We start from the raw sequence: 12,835 nt of genomic DNA on the forward strand, positions 1-12,835 counted from the left end.
AAACAGAAGCACAGTTCTCAGGTATTGCTTATGGTCACCTCCTTATACAAAAGCCTCATTCTATTTAGTAACCAGCCTCTATCAGGAGTTATAATTCCCCCACCACAACCACAGATGATGGAGACCAAACGTCCAGACAGGAAATGAATCACACACTGTTTATGTTTCAGGACTGGCTTGGCTAATGAGCAGAGACTAAACAGGCCTCTTGCAGGTGACAAACTTTGAACGCCGCTGGCGCCGTGTATTCAGGAAAAATCAGGGTGCTGTTTTAGCCAGAAGTCATATCAATATAAAGTTTTACTGATCACCTGTAACCTCAGATGAAAAATTTCTATCCTCATTGGTGCAGTCTCTTACAGGATGACTCCACCCACATCCACAGGGGACCAGACTCACTCAAAAATTAAGCAATATCACACAAGAGGGCACAGCTCAAGTGACAAAGGCATAACACCTGTGCTGATTGATGTACTATCAATAGATACATTGCGGATTTGTTTGCCAGCACATATCCTTCTACGCCATGAAGAACCAACTAACCACGACTGGCAGAGCAGGCGTCTGACAGGTAGTGTAATTAACAGGCATAAAAATAAAAGGATAATATAGCTGTTTCAAGTCTATGAATTAATAAATATTGTTCAAACAGTGACACTCAACCTTAAGTACTTCAAAATGAAAGATGTGGTCTACTGTGGGTCAAAAGCAACATTCAGCTCTGAGCAGCGATTCTCAAAGATGGGAAATGGACAGAGTGAACCAGACGGAGGGAAAGTGTGTGAATGAGCGAGTAAGAAAGTGAATGATTCAGAAAGAGAGCCAGAGAGAGCGAGCGCAAGAGCGAGCGCATTTAGAGATTAAATACAAGCCGCTCTGTCTGGTTCCCACCTGCTGAATCACAGCTCGATGTGAGGGAGAGAGTGTGAATGAGGGAGACTGAGTAAAAGTGAGAGACAGACTCAATGAGCAACCCGGGAGAATTAGCGAGACGGCGAAAAACAGTCAGTGATTCATCACAACCCCGTTCTGTTAACATTTAGCACTACAGATAATGAATGCAATGTGTTTATTAACAAGGACAGTCCCACAGCGAGAGTCCTTTAATTCGGGACACCTTTAGAAAAATACTGATCAAGTCAGCTGGACAAACGCAGATGTGAAAGATTCAGATCTAATTGTCAGGAATGCCTTAAGTGACTGAATTACCAGACTCCTTTAACAAAATATTCGGGGACCAACCGCACCACATTCGGTAAACAGGCAAACAACGGGTGCGGGGCAAAAACAAACCCCTAAATTTGACGTCTGGAAAACAACCTGGTGCCACTGGAGCTTCTAAATCTGTCTGGCGTAAACAGATCCGTCCTGCTATAATGTCGTGACAGGTCACGTGACCTTAAAACTAGCCGACTCATGTGGGGTGAGGCTTTGCGCCAAGACTGCCTCTGGCGAGAATCATTTCAACGCTAAACGCAGAGGCTGCGGTGAGTCGGCACAAGACAGAAGCTCTGAAACAAGTGATTTGCCCTCGGGCGTTGGGGGTGGAAAAGATCTGCGGCTGGAGGAAATTAAGGCCAAGGCCCTTTTGACCCAAAAGTGGAGAGGTTTGTTTATGGTAGAAGCGATGGGGAGGGGGAGGGAATGTCCATCGCATGCCTACCCTGGTCACTGTGTGGCCTGCAGTGTGCTTTTGATTACACAGCCAAGGGGAAAACCTGTGTGAGGCTGAAATCTGAGAACCACAAGCGCGACTGAGCCAAGCGGTATTATCCTTTTAGAAAGATGCAACTGAGGACAACAACACAGATTCTCTGTTATAGTAATGATTTACGCAAATAAGTAAAAACAATTCGAATTGAAAACATAACAGTGAAATAAAAAAACATTTTGTTCATCATAGTTTTCAAGGTCATTTCTCAGGAAAGTTGACGTAAATGCCATGATTCACCCAAACAACCACGGCACCTCTTACTGAAGCTCCGGAGATTAGACAGAATACTGACAAACCACAACACATTATTCAAAACAATTTGGAGGAACTGTTTTCATACTGAAGAACTCCCTTTAAAAACAGCAAGTGAGAAATAAAACATCTGGAGATGTGCCGCTGAAGGAAAATAATTAACACGACGGAGTGAGACGGCTCAGGATGCAGCACATCACGGTACTATCCCATAACCGCGTATTTGCATACAATATCCACACATCTTGTAAAGTTTCATACAACAATAATTTGGAAATGTGACCAGATTTCATGAAGGGAAATGCTCAATCTGAAGCGTCTCAGTAACATCCGAATGAATGCCATAGCTTTCCTTCTTCTCATGGTGCATCCTGGTTCTCTCTCTTCAACTTTCAGAAAGGAGCTGGGGTCAACATGGGCACTTTGACCCCTCTATGGACAACAAGCATCAATGCTACTGCTCTTACGTGGGATCAAACAAGACATGATTGGTCTCGATTTCACCCCTCATGCAGCATTGGGAATCAATTTTTCACATTTCTAATAAATGTATTTGAATGTGCCCATTAGCATAAACCCATCATTTACAGACAAGAGCGATAAGAATTTAACAGCTTTTTATTACCAAGACGATTATCAAACACTATTTTGCAGTTCTGCATGCCAACATTATAGGGTTTAAAATGTTAACCAGACAAGTTATTATAAACCATAACTGATCATTTCCTTTTTTAACAATGGTAATGGTGTGTAAAAAATGGTTGCAGCTGTATTATAATTTAATCTTAATCTTACACAGACCGGTAAAAATGCAACAATAAAAAGTCACTAAGATCTAACTTGTCCTAAAGACCTGAGCCAAGGCTGTACAAGTCTAAACTAAACGCAAATGTCACCTAGTTAGCAAACAGGCTACACACCTAGACAATAATTACATTAATTACACACATTTCAGCCAGCTATTTTTTTGAAAATTATCAAACATCTGGAATTTCTATGAAAAAAACTTAAATCTGTAATGTTTGGTTCTAGTGTAATGTTTGATTCTAGACCGTGCAGGATTACAACGAGATGTTAGCATATTGCTAGCTAGCAAGAGTATAACCTGAGAACCTTAAACACTTTCCCACAGTAATGGTCTATTGAGGTTTAGGAAGATGTTTATAATTATTAATATAGTAGTGTTAAGAAAAACAATTAAACTAATCTAAGATCTAATTACAGTATTTAATAATACTCACAATCACAGCTAAAGGTTTAGCTTTCAAACTTGTAAATATTATCTAATAGGTACTATTCCTAAACTAATCTAATCACTTAACAATAACAATAATTGGTGAATACCTAAATTTTAAACAAACATTTTGAAAGTTATTTGTCTACAATATAGTCTATCCTGGCTAACAACAACTAGCTCATGGCTAGCAATGGTTTGATTAAATGAGAGCTTCTACGTTTAACTAGCATCATCTTGCAGAGTTACAAATAGGTTAGCTATCTAATTAACCAGCACAAATCATCATCTCTAGAATTTCTAGAGTTGTGCAGTTTTATTTATTATAGGGCTGTAGCTATCGAATATTTTAGTAATTGAGTATTTTATCAAAAATTCAGTTGATTAATTGGAAAAATTTTTTTTACATTTGCTTAATTAAACAGCAATGTAAAATATATAAGAGAAACAAAGATTCATTGTTTTTCTTTTTAGAAAAATCAACATTTATTTTTTAAATGCATACAGCATTTTATCAAAAATAAACATTGTCATTATTCACAATACAAGGAATAGCTTAAAGTTGACTGAGATGAATTAAGTGTATTACAGAACCATACATTCTTATTTTAAAGCCTTTTCTCAGATGCAAAAAAAAAAGGGTATTTCAAACGACTAAGTATCAAAAAAACTAAGTTGTGCAACTTAACTTTCAAAACTAAAAGTTTCAAAATCTACAGCTCAGACATAACATAAGTCTTTACTGATAATTTCTGTCGTTTTCTCTTGCTGGTTTCTTCTTCTCTTGGCCCGCTGATATTTTTATCGCTCCCTTTCATTTTTCAGTCAGCGACAGAACGCTCCCTCAAATCAATACACAGCTAACTGTTTGAGTCTCCTTCTGCTTTGTGGGTGACGTAAGCGCTTCTTCTTCGTTGGTGTTTACTGGCGACTTGCATCCGGAAGCGCGCTGTGTCACGCCAAACAAGTAAATTGCGCCTCAATCTTTTTTTGTAATCGAATTACTTGAGGAACCGTTTCAGCCCTAATTTATTATGCAATAAAATTTTTTGGGAGAGTTCAATTAGCTGAATCAATTTCATTTTTTTCGATTGAGATTATTTAGGTTAGCTTATAAACTTTAAATGCATTAAATTGACATAAAAAAATTAGGCACAGCTTTAGCAGAAAACAGAATCCGATTGAATCTTCAGCAAATACTCGGATTTTGCAAGAGTATCGCTGCTTCTTTTGAGAGTTTGTGCAGTTGGTGAAATACCACCACTTACTGGACTGGAGTATGGAGCAGGAGATTGGCTCAAGACAAATCATACAATAAGTATGTTTTTTTACTTACTACATTACTGCTACTGAATCAAATAGACATTCTAGCTAAGATTCCTATATTTTACCTCCAGCCATAACGCTGTACACATCATGATACACATTTCCCACCAGATTTCACTATTCAGCATCCACTTAAGACACCTAACAGACAACCTACCTCACCCTCCCTAAGCTATAATCATCATACATTATTTTCCTTATAACTGTAACCCAACCCTACGTGTGAGAAAGGCGCTATGTAAATAAAATGAATAATTATAATAATTATTATGACTGCAGACGACGCGTCGGCACAATAGCTGGGAGGCACGGCGCCGGAGGGAGAGAGCACTACGCTCCTCATGCTATTGTTGTTCAACGGAGCATCCCAAATGAGCAAGGACCAGCGCACATCAGGGTCCAGCCACAAAAACGATCCTTTCTTAATCAGCATTATGGACGCAGCCGCTGGATAACGGCCTTCCAGACATAAACAAACAATCGCTATGGAAAGACACGTCAGGCATAATACAGTCGCTTGCAAGGAAGCTGAGATGTATTAAAGTAAAAAAAAAGTTTGACAAACATGCCGGACTGATGAATTGCAGTTCAGAAAACTCATAAGTGTCTTCTTTAAAAAGAACATCTGTCTTTTTGTTTTTCCTAAATCCTCAAACATCGCTCAGATATTTTTCGCCTTATTAGAATAACACTGTGCACAAAATATCTTGATTTCACAACTTTTTATACTTAAAAAAAAAAATAAAATCCATATATGGGTTACAGGAGAGGACTCTGGGAAAGCAGGGTGCTGCAATTAAGACGCGCGCTCTCTTCCGCAAACGCAAAAGCCCAGGGTTAAACACCTGACCTTTAGCATTCGGGTTCAGCCATCCATCCGACAGAGACGGAGACGGAGGGAGGCGGGGGGAGAGAAAAGACGACAGAGAAAGAGAAGAAAAATGAATTCCCTTAACATTCTCCTCCTTATTTCATCTGCTCCATTGTTGCTTTCCCCCCCAAATCCGCGCAGTGATGCACTCAGGGCCTGGCGGGAGGTCTTTGTATGAGAGTCTCCGCTGATTTGGTTCCTCTATTCATGGTCAGAGGCGCTGCATTTCTCCATACACACCCCTTGGTGAGACGCCGAAGCCTGGCTCGCAGATGCAAGGGAACCTGGGAACTTGTGTTTAGTGTGGCTATAGTGTGTATAGTGTGGCTGAAGAGAGAGTGGAGGAGGGGGGGCGCGGTGAAAGGAGAATCATCACCCCATACCACCCTACTGTCTGTACACCTGCTTGGGCGATATCGGGCCACTAGGCATGATCCACTAGTCTTTACTTGACGGAATTGGACTTAAAATATTGTAGAGTCAGTGTTACCACGGCAACGTAGAATATTTTCCATTAGTAAAGTGTTTCACTTCTCAGCGAATATGACAATGATTACAATTTTACGCCGTTAAAGTAACTTCTTTCCAGTTACAGCTGTTCCTTTAACAGGAACTCTCGAAGAACAAATGTGCTCCACTGGAGAACAAAATTTTTTTTTAAAGCGCAACGTGCAAAACCTTTCCTGTGTCAGCTACAGTCATGCACATATCATATCAGATGCATGCAAGTGTATATGTGTGTGGTTACAGACAAGGAGTTGCGGTGACTACAGTGCGCTCCGCCTTCACGCCGCTCTGACAGTCTTGATCCAAATCAGCTTTGAAGGCTGAGGTCAGTCCAACGTAAATAACGTCCCGGATGGAGCCGAGCTCAAGACGAAGAGGAGTTTTTTTTTTTTTTTTTTTTTAAGAAAGCTGCTCGTTGACAATAGGGGCTAGAACGCTGCAGAACATGCTAATTCATTTTTTGAGCAAAACGTGCGTGTATTTGAATTTGAAAAGAAACTAGAGAAAAGTGAAATGGGTGTTTAACAGGAGGGGAAAAAAAACATACGCACACACACTGAACAAAAGCAGGCTTTTGGATGAAGCAGGACAGACTGTACAATCTGCATATTAAGACTGCGACTTTGATTTGTAGCGACTTTCTCACAGTTTTGTGCCGTCTCACCCGCATGAGCTCATCCTGAATCAATGTTATTTTGTGGTCTGACTCATTAATCGCGTCCTTCCTTCCCAGTGACTAAAGCTGGCCTACAAGCAAAAGCTTTTTTCAGGGCATTCTATCAAAGGCGATATTCATCTTAGGAAACAAGATTGTGCACGTTCTTGCTTCATCACTCTGACGCCTGAGTGACATCCGACAGCGGACAGAAGTGGAGAAGGAAATGCAGGTGTGTTAAATCCAAAGGGGGCTGGAAAGCATCCAAGACACAAAAAAAAAGCATGCTTGTGCTGTTTGGCGTGAACAAAAGATAAATGCAGTGGTGCTTAAGATTGCTAACAAGGAAATGTTAGCGGGCAGAGAGAATCGATAAAACTTTACCAGTGGATGAGACATGCAGCAAAATATGAAAATTGTTTAACAAACTAAACAAATTTAAAAAAAAGTCCTGCCTACCGCAAAATTAACCATCCCAAAAGCAACAACGGTCATAAGGTCCTGCATCCTTTGCTCTTCACTGGATGAGATTTTCTGCCCGATGAATTTTATTTAAGTGTGAATAAGAAAAGCGTAGCCTTCAGTTATCGCATCTTATCGCCAGAGCTAAAGGTAGCTATCATATAACTAGCATTATTACTATATTATTACTATAAATCAAACGCTCTCGCATGGCTTCATTCCTTTTATCCGTATGCGGTTACGTTTAATATCGTGGAACGTCCTTGAAACAAGTCAGTTCCCGTTATCGCTAGAGCTATGAATCATGCATAGATTGTGTATATCTGAGTGGATTCGCGTGAATTGTGAATTTCACTTGAATAGATTCGATAGCACTAATGGTTGCTTCTGCCAAATTTGTCTTAAAGTTATATTCCTTACAGGTTTTAAATTATGAACAACTTCTAAGTATCTATTAAAAATTGCAATGCTGTGTTACTTGCGCTGTTTAAATGTTATTTCTCGTACACAGCGATAATCTTGATAATGTTTCCCCCCCTGCCAATCATCTACTCCACATTTTCAGTTCTGTAGGTGACGGTAACGCACTGATCGCTCAGAAGCTCAAAAGAAAAATAAGTTGTTTTAAAACTTTGCGAAAGATGGGAGCCATTTGTATTTTCTGCCAAAGCTGTGGGAGCTTTTAACTGTACAGATCTATCACTTATGGAAGATGTCATTCCCTGACCAACTTCTCATTTTCTCTCAATGTTAAAATGCAACAAGTCAGGGGAGGGAAATCTTCTTATATGAGGTAACAATAGGACAAAAATCTAATCGCCTTGTTTAAACCTGGGCCAATACAACAACAAAAGAAATTTTGTTTCTCGCTTTAAAGTTACTTCTGGCCAACTGTTAGAACTGGAGACTCCTTACAAAATAAACAACAAAAAAAGGGACTAAGTTTTTACACTTATTTTTATCCCGGAGCAACCACCATATATTTTTCTGTAGAAACCTTTAGAAAGGAGAACGCGGATAGAGTGCGTGGGAGAGAGACAGAAAGAGAGGGAGAAGCATGAATCACATGATGCTGGTACTTCTGGGTTTGTCACGCTAACCGGGCCAGCTCGGCTTGCCCTCCTCGCTTCACTTCAGCTGAGTAATAAAGGGATTACATGTACTTCCATTCTCTCAGCGCTCGCACAATGCCTGTCGCACACAACCATTCACATGAAAGAGCCACCGAATAAAATTCTTCCCTCTCTCTCCCTTTCTAACTTACTCTCATTCTTCTTATCTCTTCTCCAGAAGACTCCAGATGCCCGACACTACTCTGATTACCAACTCCCGATCACAGGTTCCCATTTCAGTAGTCGAAAATTTTCTGAGATGCTACGATATCTCTATAACCAAATGTCGACACTGGTATGTCACCAATAGATATACAGCATCACTTAGGCTTTAATAGTGTAGAAAGTCTTCCACTCACACATGTACTTACAATCAACCTGTTTTAACTTGCTCTCTTGAAAGTTGCCGAACTTTAAACTGAAGCCCTTCAAATTTATAAACTCTCCTCATCTTCCTTAAAGCCGTCCATCTGCCACACTAACAAGCAGTTTCTGCTAAATTCTTCATACACATCCGCATGAACCTCTTAACTTTCGTTACCACAGTATGACTCAGAGTGTCCAGCACATTATCCTGCCCTATTTACGTCCCAGAACGATATGGACATGATTGCTTATCCCTGGATTAGTCATGTTAAACCTGGAACTGGGTTTGCCTCTAGTCAGGAAGATCCTCGCACCAATTAGCAGGTACCAGCTGCATTTTCTCGCCATGGCAATGAAGGAAGAGCTACAGCAAAGCAAACCTGCTTCAATTACAGAATCTACATCAAAGCTGAAAGGATTTAAATAAGAAGCATTGCCTCAGGATACGCATTTGAACTTTGATAATCAAATTCACTGTTCAAAGTGTGCATGAAGGAGAGCATGCATGGAGGAATAGATGGGGAAAATTTTAAATAACGGCATGCATACATGTACAGGCATGTGCTACATAGCAGAGATTTTTTTTTATTAAAAAAGTTAATCTTATTGAATATCCAACTTCAAGAAGATCAAGAGAAAAGATATTTACACATCTGTATAAAGTGCATATAATGCTGTTTTATCCATTCTACTGTACTTACTGTACCCCGAAACGACGCAAATACCATCAAACTAAACTATCGGTCCAAGCCAGAGTAATGTCCTCCCACAGCAAAAACATTCACAGGCAACTGACCCCAAGGGCCATAGGTAAAAGTCATCAGGCACATGAGCACCAAGCAGCACCGCTTCCTCTATGCTTCACACATGGCAGGAGGTGAAAACACCACCAGGCGTGCAACGCGAGGCTCGATTTCCTAACATGTTTTCCTCAAGTAACTGGACCAAGGACAGTGAGTACCCTCTGAGTCAGTCTTGGCAGGAATCCTTAAAGCATCTTTGGAAAATTCTATTCCCATGTATCACCACAACTCCAGACTCAAGACTAGATCATATGTTTTGATAAGAAAAGCATCAAACGGTTATAACATTTTCCTGTAAACACAAAAAGAAAAAAAGAATGATGCATTGGTTTAAGCTAATGTGGATTCTGGGCAACAGGAAAACAATGTGCTAATATCATATTACAGTTGTGTGGGTATGGTCATGATGTCACCGCCTTTAAAACAATCAACCACATGGTGGCAAAGTAACCATTACCACTAATTAAATAATCATACTAACTAATGATTACAATAGTTTCATTCTGTATTGTGGAACATCTATGACATAATTAAAATGCGCTTCTGTATTCAATTGAATACAATATTTTGACAATGCTTTTAACACCAGTCATAGAACAGAAGCTTTACAAAAATCATGTCCATGAGGTGAGATTGGCAAGGAAAAACTCCCTGAGAAGTCATGAGAAAGAAATTCTGAAAGAAAACCCATACTCTTCTCAGAAAGCTGGTAATGGTACTTTGGATTGGACATTAAAATCTTTTTACACCATTATTTTATTTTCTCCAAATTTTTATCAAATATTTAACATGTGCCATACATAAACAAGTTAATAAAACATGAAAATTACAGTTTCAAATTTTTATCACTAAAGTATTAATAAACACTGATCTATTATGCAGTTTTTTTATTTGCTTATTAATTAACTCAATTTGTATACTGAAAGCTAAAAGGTTATACTTTTGGTAAGTCACCTTTATCTGAACTGCAAACACTAATAAGATACAAAAGTTGTAAAAAGCGGTATATAATTTAAAAAATATATATTATTACATTTTATGATTTAAAAAGTGTCTTTTGGCTAAAATATTTTTTAGCTAAAAACTTTTTGCTAAAATATGTCATGTGTTATTACTTAATTAAGTACTGTCACAGATGTTTTATAACATCTTTTTTGTACGGGCATGAAGTACCAAATTTATTTAGTTGTTTGTTGACAAAACTAGTTTTAATATAGCCATCAATGAAACAATAAAGGTAACAGATTAGCCTGTAGCTAGCTTTGCAAACATTACCTAAACACACTCACATTACACACAACTAGTGTCACACAAATAGTTAATAGCTATTAATGACGGTTAGCTAAATAAATTTAAGTATAAAATGTGGAAGAAAAAAGTTGTTATAGATGTTTTACTGAGAGTTTTTTTTTTTCAGTGACTAAGTTGAAAATCACAAGAAAGTAATTTTTAGCTAAAACCTAGTTAGGCAACAAACATTTGTAACAAACAAGTTAGCAGTGAAAAACTGGATAACTAAGTAAGGTTATGTAGATAATAAATAAAAAGAGGAGAAACAAATCTAAAAACAAAACAAATGAATGAACTCAATATGTATGGATCATACTGAGAGCTAAGTATATATGAGAAGTTATATTTCTGATAAGTTAACACTGTAATAACCAAATACAAACAACCAAAAGCTGTAAATCAGACGTATATAAATTTAAACACATCAAGAAACGTTTTATGTCAACAACTGAAAAAGTGTCTAAAAGCATCTTAAAAAAAAAAAAACATAACTAACCTTAACTTCTAGCTAAAATATGTTGTTTTGGTTTAATACTCAATTAAGTAACGTTGCAGATGTGTTATGTACGTTTTTGTACGAGTCTGAGGTAACAACTTCATTTAGTTATCGCTCATCGAAGTCATTTAGCTCATTTAGTCATTGCTAACAATGAAATAACAAGGGTAACAAACTGGCCTGTCGCTAGCTTGTAAACACTACATATATACATAAACAACACAAAACTCAGACTAAAACAGTTAATAGCCATGAATAGTGAGTTGAATAAACTGAAGTACAAAATGTGAAGAAAAGATGTTTTACTTATGTTTTTTATAAGGCACAAGAATATTAGTTTTTTTTAAGGTTCAAGCTAACGTCAATTAATCCAAACAGCTGAAAAAAAGTGTAAAAACAAGCATCTAAAAACAAAATTTAACAAGTTTTAGCTAGAATATGTCTTTGTGTTTTGCTTTAATACTTGATTAAGTAATGTTACAGATACTTTATAACAGTTTTTTAACTTAATTTAATATGTAATAGTTTTAGTTTTTTACCATCAAACTAGTTTTATATATAGGGTACACAGGTTAGCCTGTAGCTAGCTTGAACAGTTTAAAAGGTATCTAAAAACAAGCAACTAAATGCTAAACTCAACTATTAGCTAGTAAGCTAAATTACTCAAATAAACACATGAATAAACGGTTTTAATTTATCTTATGTATCTTTCAATGAATGTAGAATTACTTTAAAGGTTAAAATGTGATCTTAAGCACTTCTATTAATAAATCAATAAATTAATAAATATTAAATTTGGTGATATTAGTTTAGTGAAGCAGACGCCTCCATAGCAACCGTTATATACACGTAAACCGTTAGACCGAGTTGCACGTGCATTCACCCCCACCAGCTTCATCTCCAGAGACGTTTTGGGAATATGGGTTAAAAACAACAACAAAAAAAGAAAATGTTTGTTTAAAATCATTCAAATGTAACGGAAAAGTAATGGAAAGACCTGTTATTAATGTTTTCGGAGTGTGTATGAAGCCGTGAAACCTGCGGGAGGTCGAAAATAGTTAAAATAACGTATATAATGTTATAACAGAGCTAGCTTATAGCTAATTTGGCGGATTTTTTTTTTTTTTTTTACCCTAGGGTTTCAGACGGGAAACCGACGCTTGGTTGTAAATAATCTGGCATTTTAGTTTGAACCAATGCCAAAGTTTTTCTTATTGCTCGTGCTAACTTTACATTCTGTAAGAATCGAGTAAGTTAAGTGCTACACGAGCGAGCGCGCGCGAGCAAGCCAGCGCGTGGAAACAAGCGAGCGCTTCGTGTAAGAAGATAAACATCTGATCTGCTAAGTCATGCACTGAATAAAAAATTAAACGAAAGACACACAGTCATGTGCATGCATGCATGTATTAAAATCCACGCTCCCGCGGTTTGCACTGGGGGGGGGAAGTTCCCAGCGCTCAACTTGTCTTCATTTGTACATCCAGAGTCATCCCACGTTTCTATAGTTTACTGAACGTATCAGATCTTTATGCATCTTTAGCAAACACAACTAATGAAACAGGAGGGAAAAATTCCAACGTGTGAGCTGCCTCTCCGTTTTGCATGTGATCACGATTTAAGTTAAGATTTTATTTCCCAACTTAATCATGCTTACTTAATCAAGTCCCAAGCATCAGCAATATATATATTTTTAAATAAAATATGTTTTAAAAAAAAAAAAAAAAAAAAAAACAAACAAACAAGCAAG

General features: G+C 37.8%; 1 protein-coding gene across 2 annotated transcripts in view; it reads right to left on the reverse strand.

Annotated features, from left to right (window-relative positions):
* The window catches only part of vezf1a (vascular endothelial zinc finger 1a), a 28,428-nt gene that overhangs the window by 15,293 nt on the left and 300 nt on the right, over window positions 1-12,835 (reverse strand). The gene's annotated exons all lie outside the window — the stretch shown is intronic.

This window comes from Clarias gariepinus, chromosome 17 (genome assembly GCF_024256425.1).
Source record: "Clarias gariepinus isolate MV-2021 ecotype Netherlands chromosome 17, CGAR_prim_01v2, whole genome shotgun sequence".
Taxonomy (NCBI): domain Eukaryota; kingdom Metazoa; phylum Chordata; class Actinopteri; order Siluriformes; family Clariidae; genus Clarias; species Clarias gariepinus.